General features: G+C 42.2%; 1 protein-coding gene across 3 annotated transcripts in view; it reads left to right on the top strand.

Annotated features, from left to right (window-relative positions):
• Positions 1–14,785, top strand: part of LOC133396537 (CUB and sushi domain-containing protein 1-like) — a 620,476-nt gene that overhangs the window by 424,314 nt on the left and 181,377 nt on the right. The gene's annotated exons all lie outside the window — the stretch shown is intronic.

Below are 14,785 nucleotides of genomic sequence, written 5' to 3'. Positions count from 1 at the left end.
GTGTCTTAGTTAACAGTATTACGACAAAACTTCACCACTGATTTCCATGGAATTTTGTTCATAGTTGTTGCATGTACAAACCATTAAATTTTAGCAATACATATGTTTAAGATGCCAGGAAAACACATTCATGGCACAATTTTTGCCCTAATTTTATGACTTTTTAAAAATAAATTACCCGAGGTAATCTTACATTGCAAATAATGTCATAGTTATGATAATATTGTGCAACAAATCCTCTGTGGGGATAATCAAAATTACTTTTCCTGATGATTAAATGCATTTTCTAAAGCGGTGAAGTGTGTTGCCCAGGAAGAAATGCTCCCTGGGTCCTTATGTGATCCGTTTGAGAAAGACAGTGCTGAAAGGGCCAGAGGAGATAATAAAGTATTCAAAGAGAGGAAATTAACATGTATTAAGATGAATAACAATCATCTTTCTGTCGACCTCTCTTTTCTTTCCTCTGAATGTCATTGTCCCTTGTCCTCCCTCACTATTATTCCACATGACTTATTTCATCTTTACCGTGTAAAGACTGAGCCAAATGATGCTATTGAAGTGTGTGTTCGTTTTTGTTACCTCTATGTTGGTTAACACCTTAATGTTTAACTAGTCAATAAGTAGCACTGCCTGGTCGTTGCCGTTTTGTCCGCTTCTGCTCAGTTCTGCAATTGCGGTGATTTGACAGTGTTTTAGGAAATTATGTTGCCATAGGATTTCCTAGTTGTGACTCTAATTAGTAGACCTCTGCTGTGGAGGTGCTTCAGGAGTATGGGCTGCCGAACTCCCTGATACGGGCTGTTCAGTCCCAGTGATGCGGACTTTGTATCAGTCCGTTGTGGTGAAGAAGGAGCTAAGCCGAAAGGCGAAGCTCTCGATTTACCGGTCGATCTACATTCCTACCCTCACCTAAGGTCACGAGCTGTGGGTTGTGATGGAAAGGACATGATCCCGGATACAAGCGGCCGAAATGAGTTTCCTCTGCAGGGTGTCAGGGCTCTCCCTTAGAGAGAGGATGAGAAGCTCGGTCATCCGAGATGGGCTCAGAGTAGAGCCGCTGCTGCTCCACATCGAGAGGAGCCAGATGAGGTGGCTGGGGCATCTGATTAGGATGCCTCCCGGACGTCTCCCCGTTGAGGTGTTCCGGGCACGTCCCACCGGGAGGAGATCCCGGGGACGACCCAAGACCCGCTGGAGAGACTATGTCTCTCGGCTGACCTGGGAACGCCTCAGGATCCCCACAGAAGAGCTGGAGGAAGTGGCTGGGAAGAGGAAAGTCTGGGCTTCCCTCCTGAAGTGGGCGACCAACATCAACTTCGTCCTCAAAAAGGCCCAGCAGAGGATGTACTTCCTGCGGCTTCTGAGAAAGCACGGCCTGCCACCGGAGCTGCTGAGACAGTTCTACATAGCGGTCATCGAATCGGTCCTGTGTTCTTCCATCACAGTCTGGTTTGGTGCTGCTACAAAAAAGGACAAACTCCGACTGCAACGGACAATCGAAACTGCTGAAAGGATTGTCGGTACCCCCCTACCCACCCTTGAGGACTTGCACGCTGCCAGAACTAAGACAAGGGCGTGCAAAATCCTCTCGGACCCTCCGCACCCCGGTCACCAGCTCTTCCAGCTCCTTCCCTCAGGTAGGCGCTACCGATCAATGCAAACTAGAACTAGTAGACGTTCCAACAGCTTCTTCCCTCTTGCAATCAACTTCTTAAACAGCTAACCTATAATTCCATTACAACAAGCTGGCAATTTTTTGACTTGAGTTCGTTGTTACATTTCTGTGGGGCCAATTATGTATTACTCGTGCACTCACTGTGGTTGTCTCGCCATGCTGCACTATTTGCATATACTGGCCACTCATGCCAGAGAAGAATCTGCTCCATTTGCACACTGATTGAGGAGTATCTGTAACATTTGCACAACCAACATTGTCCCAGATGATCGCACTACTCGTCACTTTAAACCGCATACACTCCTTGAAGTCTCAGCGCCCTTTGCACAATGGTCATTGCACCGGACAATTGCACCGGACTATTGCAATATTAGTCATTCGAACTGCTCTAAGTGCTGGAGGACTCTGCATCTTTTTGCACAATTGTTTTTGTCAATGTCTTTATGTCTCCAAAGTGTTCTGTAAATTGACTGTCTGTTGTACTAGAGCGGCTCACACTACCGGAGACAAATTCCTTGTGTGTTTTGGACATACCTGGCAAATAAAGATGATTCTGATTCTGATTCTGAGTCTCCTGCCCCCGCGACCCGATCTTGGATAAGTGGAGGAAAATGGATGGCTGGATGGAGTTAATAAATATACATTTACATTTTTGTGAGAATATGTTTAAAACGTGGAAGGGGAAATAGTTATCTTTAAGGTAGTTGTTAGGAATACTGAACTTCAGGAGAAGAGAGGACACAGAGTGTGTGCGTGCATGTCAGTCACTGAATTCATCAGTATCAAGAAGATAATTATTTTGTTTAAGTCTGAGGCATGCTTGACTGCTCACAGGCGTAACTCATTAGGTGTCTAATCACTGCTACCTTTTTTGGAATACATATCAATGTGTGTGTGTGTGTGTGCGTGTGTGTGTGTGTGTGCGTGCGTGCGTACGTGTGTGTATGTGTGTGTGTGCACGCAAGTGTGTGGGCCTCTAAATTTACACATTTGGTCACTTTAATTCATGGATCATTTACTTCATCGCTGTCATCACAAGTCAGGACATATTAAGTCAAATTGTATCTAATGCAGACATTGAGGTGAATGACCACAGACTAGCAACGCTTTATTGCTCAGTGACTGTTTTTCTCAATGTTTTCTCTGTCAATTGACAAAAGTGTTCTCTGTCAATTGACTGTCTGTTGTCGTACTAGAGCAGCTCCAACTACCGGAGACAAATTCCTTGTGTGTCTTTTGGACATACTTGGCAAATAAAGATGATTCTGATAATTCTGATTCCAAGTTGTTCCTTATGAAATCAATGATGATCCAGGGCAACAGGATGACCTCTTGGTAAACACAACTGCACCGCAGTGGAGAGAATAAAGGTTCAAATCTTGGCTCAGGCCCACGTGTCCGGAGTTTGCATGTTTTCTCGTGTTTGCTTGGGTTTTCTGCTGGCTTTCTTCCACATTCAGAAACTTACAAGACTCTAAACCATGCATGTTAAACTCCCAACCACATCTAGCTTTGCACGCAAAAACACCCAGGCTACAGATCAATTTCATAATCAGCGTGGAGCAGGCCCGCATAGTAATCATAAAAGACTATCAACATTAGGTGTCTTTGCTATTTTCACAGACAATTATTTTATATTTGACACAACTACACGTGCTTCCTTGATGCTGCAAGAGACCAGAGTGTCATGAATAACACTAACCTTTTAACCTATAGTGCCAGACTCATCACTACTAAAAGTAGAAATAATTGAACTGCACACAGCTAGAGACACGCCACAAAATAACACATTAACTAGGCATGATCACACGGTCAAACGTAATAATTGTAACTAAAGCAAATCATTCTCAGGGCATTGAATCGATCTCAGCAAATCATGCTACAATCCCATTATACCGCACAACAGCTACCTTAGCGAAATATTGTCTACCCGCAATCAGGGGGATCAGAGGTCTCGGGGTTCTAAGTTCCCGGCCAGGCAAGAGAAATTTCACAGTTTTGCACATTTTAACACAATTTCATTCCCATATTTCTGCAATGGAAGCACAACACTTTTTGGGAAAGTCTACTGAATCATCAAAATCTAATAAAGGGTATTTAAATGTTGAGCAACAGCAAAAGAGGAATGGATTGGAATAAACATATCATGAGCCTAATTTCTGAGGGAAAACAACTCATTTTGATACAGCAGCACCTCTACATACACATTAACACTATGGATTTTTTTCTGGAGTAAAACTGCCCCCTATAGCGATCGAGTACCAAAAATCGACCTTGGACTTTCTTTGCGGGGACTTTTACTTGACATGAAATACATATAATGTAAAACACACTATCAGTAACTGACTTTTGTGAGGTACTTTGAATATTGATATATAAGATCCTCTCTTTGTATTGCCTCACTGATGAACACCTGCATTCGTAAGAATTTTTACAACACAGGACCTTACCCCAAACCTAAACAAACTTGTTGCCAAGATGCCAAGTATCCAGTTCTGACGAAATGTCAAGATCAAATAAACCTTTTGATTTATAATTATTCTAACCTTTACTGAAAAGCACACTTTTTCTGGATTTTTCCTTTTTTTTTTTCTGTTGACAGCAGGTTCATTTTTGTAACGTATAATTTTGGCAGATAATTTCATGAAGACCAACACATTTATTTTACGTTCAAATTGGTTCATGAGGACAAGTGCTGTAGAAAATAGATGTATGGATGGACTCTGTTCTATTGTTCCCACCACAGTACCCTTTAAACAATTCATTCTCAACATTGTTGGTTGTGAAACAGTATCTGCTTGGTAAAATAATCTTAGTAAAACCAGATACTAATTAATAGTAAGAAATTAATTATATTACTCATATTCTATGGAATAGTTAGGACAGTGATGTGGCTCGCCTGTTCATTGCCGAACACAGGCAAGAAATATGGTGGCTCTTAAGGGCAAAAAAGGCTGATGGCCCCATGGAGTTACAGCTCCACTGCTTATCGAGTCTTATGTCCGAGCAGCCCACTCCATGCCGCTGGCATGAGCATCTGTTTTATCAAATCTGGACAGTGTTTCTTCATGAAAAAAAAAAGAACGAGAACACCTAATCTTGTCTTCAACTACAGGCAAGTTGGACTCCAGGAAGTTTCTGTTGGCGTTTTCTCAGGTGGATTTTTGAGCCAATATTCTTGTGAAATAAAGCATCCTGTCTGCCAGTTTATCGTGTTTCTTCTTTGGTACACTTTTGTCCCCATCTTTTACCTTTCTATTTTTATAGAAGATGTGTTCTGTGGACGTGTGGGTTACATGCCATTAAGTGCACTAAGTGCCATCACTGCTGCCTCCCCACTTTCAAGTGTGCAACAAGAGTGGCTGATTGGATGCAATTTTATGAGCTGTGACTTGATGACAATTTTTGCTAGCATCTAATATCCCTCTTTAGTAAATTTGGGAGCGCATTTCCTTTGGTCTTATTGTGGCAATTATGCACACGAGGTAGATACAATAATTTCTGCAACAGTGCATTTGAAACAACATGCGGGCCACATCACTGTGGTTGCTCACATTGACTGATCAGAATACACCGCCATCAAAATGGCATCCCCTAATAGCGCCAAAATTAGCACATTATCTCAATTCAAAGCTTTTAGCTGTTCTGTATTTTGACTGTATTTTTCATCTGACAGACCATAATTTACTGAATTAGCTTTGTCTGCCGCTCTCATCCCTCACCCATAATCTTTCTGCGACTGAAAGGTGAAAATAGGGTTGTGTTCCTTGGCTCGTATTGGTTATCATGTGGAAGCATGAAATAACATACTTTATACATTCAAATATACTAGAGAGAATTCAACCAATTGGTTGGTTTCCTATTGCATCACATTTGGCCCAGTTGTTCACAAGTTCCTCAGGCGCAGTTTAGACATTATTTTTAAAACGTTCCCCTCTGTTAGGAAATCAATCCCCCGTGGCCAAATCTCAAGTTAGTCACTCAAACTTTCTCTTGTCTTTCATCTTTTGTCTCTGTTGAGGTGACATCCGCTGAATGCGCCAGCTTGACTGGTGACACTGGTCATCAATTATGAATGTCAATTACTGTGATTAGTTTTTAATGGCATTACATTAAAGTCCTCTGTTTCACTCTAGGCGGCACAGTGATCGACTGGTTAGAGCGTCTGCCTCACAGTTGTGAGGACCGGGGTTCAATTCCCGGCCCCGCCTGTGTGGAGTTTGCATGTTCTCCCCGTGCCTGCGTGGGTCTTTTCCGGGCACTCCGGTTTCCTCCCACATCCCAAAAACATGCATGGTAGGTTAATTGAAGACTTTAAATTGTCCGTAGGTGTGAATGTGCGTGCGGATGGTTGTTTGTTTGTATGTGCCCTGCGATTGGCTGGCAACCAGTTCAGGGTGTACCCCGCCTCCTGCCCGATGACAGCTGGGATAGGCACCAGTACTCCCGCGACCCTTGTGAGAATGACCGACTCAGAGAATGGATGGATGGAAGGATGTTTCACTCCATTCTGTCAGATGCAAATTGCATTCATTAATTTTTTTTTTTTTTGGGAGGGGGGGGGTTAGATGTTAATTCACGTATACTCAGTGATTGCTTCATTAGCTCGAATTGCGCAATACAAAATTAGCTGAATCCAAATCTTTACAAAGATAATGCTTATTTTTGGTTGACACTGCCCGAGAGGTATTTACTTAATATTGTGTTTTTCATTTCCTGCATTATTGCTTCAAATATTGTTCCCTTCTCATGTAGCTAAACACATAGCTCATAATGAAAATATTGGAAAAACCTCTGGGTGTGATCCAGTCGTGTTATACACCACTGCAAACTAGAATTTCCATTATACATTTTTCCAATCACTCCAGTGAAATGAATGTATTTCCACATTTTTCTTCCAAAAATGTAAAAAAGACACACTGTTCCAGAAACACACACATTTCATGGGACAGCAGGTACATTTTTGTTTTATATAAGTCGATTCGTCACAAAATTATTAATGGCAGTTCAGTAAAATGCTCTATATTATGACAGCCGTTACCAAGATCTTTGAGAATACTGCAAAATATTGTTTCAAGTTTTTTTCTGATAAAATTAGGCATATGAATAATTTACAGTTCTGAAAAAACAAATGCAAAACATTTTTTATTTATTTTTTTTCTCACATGCAATATAAAAAAAAAAAACACAATAAGTTTAAATTTGGCTCAGGTATAAATAATTTTGGGCTTCTAAAGGTCTTTTATTGGACCTAACTAAGTATACCAAATACTGTGACCAGAGTGTACAGTATTAACAAATTCAGGTAGCTGCTGAAAAATATATTTCGATCCTCGTTTTTCGTTTTTTTTTGTGATCCCGTTTTGTCACATGATCCATTGACTTTCAACTCAGGTAGACACTTAATTAGTGATTGTGTTACAATTGTTATCCTCGTGATTGCACGGCCATCCGTAGAGGGTCACTTCCTGCTCCCTGGCCGGTGGCTAAACCAGAGCCAGTGAGAACCTGAGAAAAAATTAACAAAAAGAAAGAAGAGCAGTTAATGCTAAAGTTAAGTACATTTTCACACAAGCAGAAGCACATTATCATACATAAACTACAAGCAGTGTTTCACTATGCTGCTGGCTTCTATGTTTGTGTCTCATTGCTTGGCAGTGCATTTTGTATCCACTGTAAATTTAACAATGGCTGAAAGAGCCATTGTAAAGAGGATTTATAGGGTTCTCTTGGGCTGCAATGAGTTGCAAAGTACACATAATTTGGATTATACTGCAAATGAAATACTTGTGAAGAAATAAATATTAGCGATTCTAACTCTGAAGTTGTGCCACTTTAGAGGTATATTTTTACCATTGTTTATTTTCAAATTCCAATTGTGGGATCAAAGGCATTCAAATTGAGAGGTTTCTTAGTACTTAGGTGTACAATTTTTCAACTATTTACAGTATATAACTTTTTCATACATAGTCCTATTCATTTCAGATAAGAGGTGGAGGTCACTTCATCTCATTCTGCCGACATTTTTAATAAGTCCCAAACAAACAAATCATACTTTTTAAAGAATGGCTGTCCTTTAACTTATCCGTCTGGGCCTACATAACCATACACAGTATGTCTATCATGCATGCTTATTTTTGGTCATTTTCATGTATCATTTCCTGAAACCCCACAGAGCAGGATAATGAAACACCTTGTGCCTTGTCTGTGTCTGACCCTGCAGTGCAGTGTCTAACTGTTAAATAACAGTTGCTCACAGTTATTGTTGCTCAGTTGATTTGACTCTTGCTACCAATGCCATAGTGATGAAATAGAAGATAATTTGTAACATCCATTCATTAGTTTTAGTCAGTCTTGTCAGGATTTTGGGGGTTTTCAAGGTGGTGGTGTAGACCCCAATGAAGAGAAGCAGGAGAGGCAAAGCTGATACACAAGAGGAGCAGGAATGATGAGACCTGGTGGTGACAAAGACATAATGACCATACAGGGAAGGTACAAACAAGACAAAGGGAAACAAAACCCCAGATGTCATGAAATAAAATCACTCCAAAATTGCGAAGGTCAATAAAAACGCAGATTATGACAAGTATCATCCGTTTTAGCTTTTAGTTGTTTTGAGTCAACAAGAACTTGAATGGCTGTAAAAGTGGCAGAAGCTCTTTTTCTGCATTGTGAATTTGTGAGACTACCCCAGGAAACCTTTGAGTTGAATGAAGGTATAAAACCATGAGTTGGGACATCACAATGCTCTTAACTAATTTTAACGGCGTATTGAGCCACCTTTCGCTGCCCTACTGCTCACTTATGACCTCAACATAAAAATGCCTCAATTATCCTTTGAGAGACAAACACATTTCTTTCATGTAAGTTTGATCCTCGTCACAATAGTGATGGGAATTCCGGCTCTTTTTAGAGAACCTGTCATGAACAGAACAGAGGACAGGACCCAAAATGCACGACTCCAATACAAATGGACAGTTTAAAAAAAGAGAGTTTTAAACGAGCAGAGGTCGGTACACAGGCAGGTAATCCGAAAAGGCAACAGCATCCAAAAAACGTGAGGCAAAGAGGCAAGGTCAATAATCAGAACAGGGTCTAGTCTTAATATGAGTCGGTGATGTGGAAACAAGGAATGCTGGAACGTGACAACAAGGTACAACGAACTGGCGACCAGAAAGAATGAGACAGGAGGTTAAAAAAAAACAGCTGGAGAGTTAGTGAGTCCAAAAGGCATTACCAAATACTCATAATGTCCCGTTGGTGTGTTGAATGTTGTTTTCCGGTGGAGATAAGAGGAAGAGGGTACCTGTTTTTGCACAGTTATCTCGTTGAGACCCCGGTAATTGATACAGGGTCGCAGGGTCTTGTCCTTTTTGTCCACAAAGAAAAATCCCGCTCCCGCAGGGGATGAAGATGGGCGAATTATCCCAGCTGCCAGTGATTCTTCCACATACTCCTTCATAGCCTTGTGTTCCGGCCCTGACAGAGGTGTGGTTCCAGGCAGCAAGTCAACTGCACAGTCATAAGGTCTGTGGGGTGGAAGGGATTTGGCTCTGGACTTAGAAAAATCGTCTTTAATGTCATGGTAACAGGTGAGCACTTGAGATAAGTCAGGATCCCCAGATGGGGTCTTTGGAATTTCATTAGAAACATATCCCTGAACTTTACATGGAGGCTTGAAACAGTTCTGGGTGCAATTGCTGCCCCATGACATAACATGCCCAGAGGACCAGTCAATATGGGGGTTATGTAATTTCAACCAAAGGCTCCCTAAAATAAGGTCATAATTCATCGCGTCAAAAACATGAAAAGTAATCCGTTCCGAGTGAGAATCAGGAAATGTCAATGTGAGTGTTAGGGTGCGGTGAGTGATCTTGCCCATAAAACCGTCTGCCGTCTGCAGCATAGGTTTTGCGGTTGCGTTTTACTTGAAAGGTTCTAAGGTGCATATGTCTAACAAGGAGGGAGTTGAGTAAATTTGCATCAGAACCAGAGTCAATCAATACAGATGTATGAATCTCTTGATCTGGAGAGCATAGTGTCACTTTAGGAAGAACCCGGGTAGGGTCTTCCTTAATGATATTTAGACTCAACGCTCCCATACCCTTGTTAGCGGCACCGGCAACCTTGACGTGACAGTTGCTCACGGAATGACCAACTGACCGCAGTAGAAGCACCGCCCTTCCCTCAGCCGGCATTGACGTTCCTCAGGGGAGAGACGAAACCTGCATGGGTTCATCCGTGGTGACGCTTGCCAGTGGATTGAGACCGGCAACATGGGATCTGCCTTGGTTTGGCTGGTCACCGAGGCTCGTCCTCCAGGTGCGCGGTGACGCATCCTTCCGCTGATTTCCGTACAGCTTGTGATCTAAAAGCCTTTTGTCTATCTTTACGGCGAGAGCAATGAGAGTGTCCAAGTCGGTCAGCAGGTCTAGTGGGACCAAACAATTCTTGACGGTGGGGGATAGTCCTTGAAAAAATGCATCGAGTAGTGCCCTGTTGTTCCACTGACTCTCAGCTGCCAGAATGCGAAACTCAATCGCGTAATCTGACACCGTGCGCTTGCCTTGTTGTAAGGTGACAAGGGAGCAAGCTGCCTCACGATCTGGTGTGGAATACTGAAAAACCTGCTCCTTAGTCTTTACGAAAGAAGCCCAAGAATGACACGCGGCGGAATTGCGGCTCCATTCAGCAGTAGCCCAGGCCTCCGCACGACCAGTCAGGTGGGAAATGACAAAAGCGATCTTTGCCCGCTCGGTGGGGAAGGCAGCTGCCTGCAGCTCAAAGTGGAGTTCTCACTGAGTGATGAATGGCTTAATATTCCCAGACTCATGAACGGAACAGAGGACAGGGCCTAAAATGCACGACTTCAATACAAATGGACAGTTTAAAAAAAGAGAGGTTTAATAAACGGGCAGAGGTCGGTACACAGGCAGGCAATCTGAAAAGGCAACTGTATCCAAAAAACGTGAGGCAAAGAGGCAAGGTCAATAATCAGAACAGGGTCTAGTCTTACTATGAGTCGGTGATGTGGAAACAAGGAATGCTGGAACGTGACAAGGTACAATGAACTGGCGACCAGAAAGAATGTGACAGGAGGTTAAATGCATGGGGTATTTAGGGCAAATAAGGCACAGGTGGGGAAGATGCTCTCAGGAGCAGGTGTGTACGAGACAGGGGGAAGACAACAAGGGGAACACACACCCATGACAGAACCGACTCTTTAGGATCAGCTCACTAAAAAGAGCCAGCTCTTTCGGTTTCCAAACAGCTCTTCACGTTTTCGGTTACTTAAATTAATTTATTACACAAAAATAAGATAACATTATGGTGTGACAATACAACGAAATACAAAAACAAACTATTTACAGTTGAACGACTACATACTTTAAGCTTTTCACTTTTTTCTATTACACAACTTTAAAGTGACACAACAACAGAATCACTACAAAACACACAACACAACAAAATATAAATTAAAATACATGAAACAAACAAACAAAACATCTGCATTCAGATAACTTAGTAGTAGTTAAGATTAAGACATCTTTGAGGAGCTGATCCGATTTCTTCTGTTGGAAATGATTTATTGCCTCGTGTTTTGGAGAAGGTTCTCTCAGAAGGGAGTGACATTGCTACAGTGTGCAACAGCTGCATTAGACACACCGGAGCCTTTATTAATATCAGGTTCAAATACTTGCTGCAAATCCTTCTTGACCTATAGTCAATTGAATACACTGCAAAGACAAAACTGACTAACATAATTGTGTTTTTGAAAATATTCTCTCATTTTGAATTTGATGCCAACAACCCATTCCAAAAAAGCTGGGACAGGAGCTACAAAAATGGCTGGGAAAGTTAAGGAATGCTCAAAAAACACCTGTTTGGAACAGGTTAATGTGGCATTTCCAACCCACATTATCTTGGAAACCCAGTAAAACGACATTAAAGATTATGATAAAAATGGATGGCATGTGACATTTTAAGCAGTATACTGCTGGTATTTCAATGTATAAATGTTGTTGTTGATTTCATGTGTGTCAACTAATATGGCGGAACCTCTAAGGTCGAGCACAATCCATTCTAGGATGCTGGTCAACCTCACATTCGATTGAATTTGGAAAAATCTATTTTCCAATTTGAAACCATAGAACTACAAGCATAATATGTTTCCAATCTACTGTATATTGTGACTTGCTTGTGCTTGCAAGATGCGTCTCGTCTCATACAGATTAAATGCAGTAGACTTTCTCGTTTGTATGGTGAACTTCATGTACTATTGATGTCAACCTATTGTAACTTTAGGCATATTGCAGCGGTGCACTTAGTAGCCAGGACAGTGATGTGTGTACCATCTTCCTATACTCAGTTAAATTCCTATATCCATCCATCCATTTTCTGAGTCGCTTCTCCCCCTAGGGTCGCGGGCGTGCTGGAGCCTATCCCAGCTATCATCGGGCAGGAGGCGGGGTACACCCTGAACTGGTTGCCAGCCAATCGCAGGGCACATACAAACAAACAACCATTCGCACTCACAGTCATGCCTACGGGCAATTTAGAGTCTCCAATTAATGCATGTTTTTGGGATGTGGGAGGAAACCGGAGTGCCCGGAGAAAACCCACGCAGGCACGGGGAGAACATGCAAACTCCACACAGGCGGGGACGGGGATTGAACCGCACACCTCAGAACTGTGAGGCTGACGCTCTAACCAGTCGTCCACCGTGCCGCTAAATTCCTATACTCAATGAAATATATTTCTGTTTCTATGGTCATCATGACCATTTTTTTTTCTGTCTCAAAATGAAACAGAGGTGCTAACATTCTAATCATCCGCACGTTTATCATACTATAATTCAAAATAAAAAGGCAGGAGCCCAGTTTGAAGTTATTTTAAAATGTTTAATTAAAAATCATGTAATTAATTACAGTATAGAATTTATATTCAGTTTATCAAAAGAAGCACAGCCTAATGCTTGGATAAGCAAATAATGGGTGTCATAGTTTGTGGGGTGTGGCCACCTTTGCTTGAGACATTCATATTTAATTTTGAATCAGCCTTCCAGGGCTCTGTGGTCCACCTCTGCAGCTATAGTTTGCTCCAGTGCTCTCCCTACGGAGTAAAGGCACTTTTTTAAACGACAAGTTTTATTGTAACTTTTACAATAAACAGTTTTTATGTGCTACCTTTTTTTTTTTGTCTGTTGCTGATTTATAGATATATCGTTATGTGTCATTGGCTTTGTGTTGGTATAAATCCTTCTCAACTGAATACCCTCGCTTCACCCGTGTCCTTTCCTGAACTCTCGCCGCCACTCTTCCACTCTTATTTCATGAGGCTTGCTACTTCCAGACCTGACAAATGATTGTCTCGAATCAATAACACAAATTCTACCTTTTTGACTGCCTTATTATCTGCGTGGTTTCACCTGCACTCATGACTGTCCCCGTCGTCAACTCGCCTTGAGAAATACCAGTTTATTTTACAAGACATCTCTAAAAAGCTGAAAGCATGAGGTGGAAAACTGCTTGAAGTTACAGTATTTTTTTTTTTTTTCCAAACAAATCCAAAGTCACACCCAACTAATGCAATGCTGGTCAGATAACAGTTGTCAGCGGTTATATTTAGAGCTGGAGGCGGCCTGAATTTAGGCAGAGGTAACCACCTTCAAATTCTATATGCAGGAAAGACATTGATTGATTTGTAGTACCCTTCTGTGTTGGTATCACATGAACAATGGACATAAACAAAAAGCAAAACAATTGTAGAGCTAATGCTCACTAAGCTAAATTATCATGGCCCGAGGCTGCTCCTTGGGTCCCCCCCCCCCCCACCCACCCCCTTATCGTCCCCTTGTCGGGTGCCCCGATTCGCTCTCCTTTCCAACAAACAAGGTACACTCTCCCACCCTCGGGCTGGGGGGACTGGCTGCATCGCGGGCCCTGCGGGGTGGGGGGGGGGGGGGGGGGGGCGTCTGGCTGTCCTGGGGGTGGAGGGGGTTGTTGGTCGGGTGGCATTGGGTCCCTACACCCCCCGCCAGGTGGCCGGTTCTCGGGGCGCCTCAGTGGGGCCGGCGGACCGCCCTGGGTCCCTCGCTGTGGGACGTGTCCCATCTGCGGGGCTGCTCTCGGGTGGACCCTGGCCCTGATCCCGCCCCTCGATTGATTGGGTGGGGTCCTCAGCCACCGCGGTGCGATCATAGCAATTACAGGACACTTCTGTCAGTCTTTGTGCATGTAAAACAGTATCAATTCACTTGCATGTATCCGCAGGCACACACGCCTAGGACTCTGGGTGTTCTCAATAAACCTCAATTATAATACCACAGCGGAAGCTTAAAAATTCCACTGTGACACAGTAAAACTGTTTTGTCATAAAATGATACAGATTTTCCATTCTGCTTGACCTAACAGCCGAACAGGACAGATAAAAAAAACAAAAAACAAAAAACTAAATTATCTCATGATGTCACGCTGTATGATGGTTTGACAATGTGCAACTTTTGGGATGTTCTTAACTGTACAACGTTGTGTGTCACTGAATTAACAAGTTACACTGTGCATGAATGCTCAACAAATTTCATTATTTTGCAGTCACTGGGTAAAATTCTGTGTTAAACATGATTGTGTTAGGACGAAGCTTTAGTACAAATTTCGAAGTCAGATGTGGCTAAAACCAAATGAAACCAATGAGATAATGCAGTGCTTGGTTTTGTCATGGTTGTGGAAGTTACTCCCTGAAACCTAAGATACAACTATGCATGAAAGCCCTTCTTATAACAGTCCCTGTGTTTTGTTGGTTACCACAAGATAATAACTCTCAAAGTTGTTTTGCATCTTTGATGCATTATATTGAGCCATTATTGGTTGACTAAACATGGCCTGAGGCAGTAGCAGTCAGTGTGTCATGAGAAAGCAAAATGCTTTCTCATTTATTAGACTGTATCGATCTAAGATTCCAATTTTCAAACTTTTTTTTTTATTTTTTGGCATTTTGAATGTTGACATTTGTTTGTTTGAGTATTGTGCATCTTAGTGTATACGTAATTAAACAAATATGGCTGTGTGCCCAAACATCCGCATTTTACTTCAATTCAAATTTTATTGAGTG

The sequence above is a fragment of the Phycodurus eques genome, chromosome 2, assembly GCF_024500275.1.
Source record: "Phycodurus eques isolate BA_2022a chromosome 2, UOR_Pequ_1.1, whole genome shotgun sequence".
Classification (NCBI taxonomy): domain Eukaryota; kingdom Metazoa; phylum Chordata; class Actinopteri; order Syngnathiformes; family Syngnathidae; genus Phycodurus; species Phycodurus eques.
This window is presented reverse-complemented; position numbering and strand designations above follow the sequence as displayed.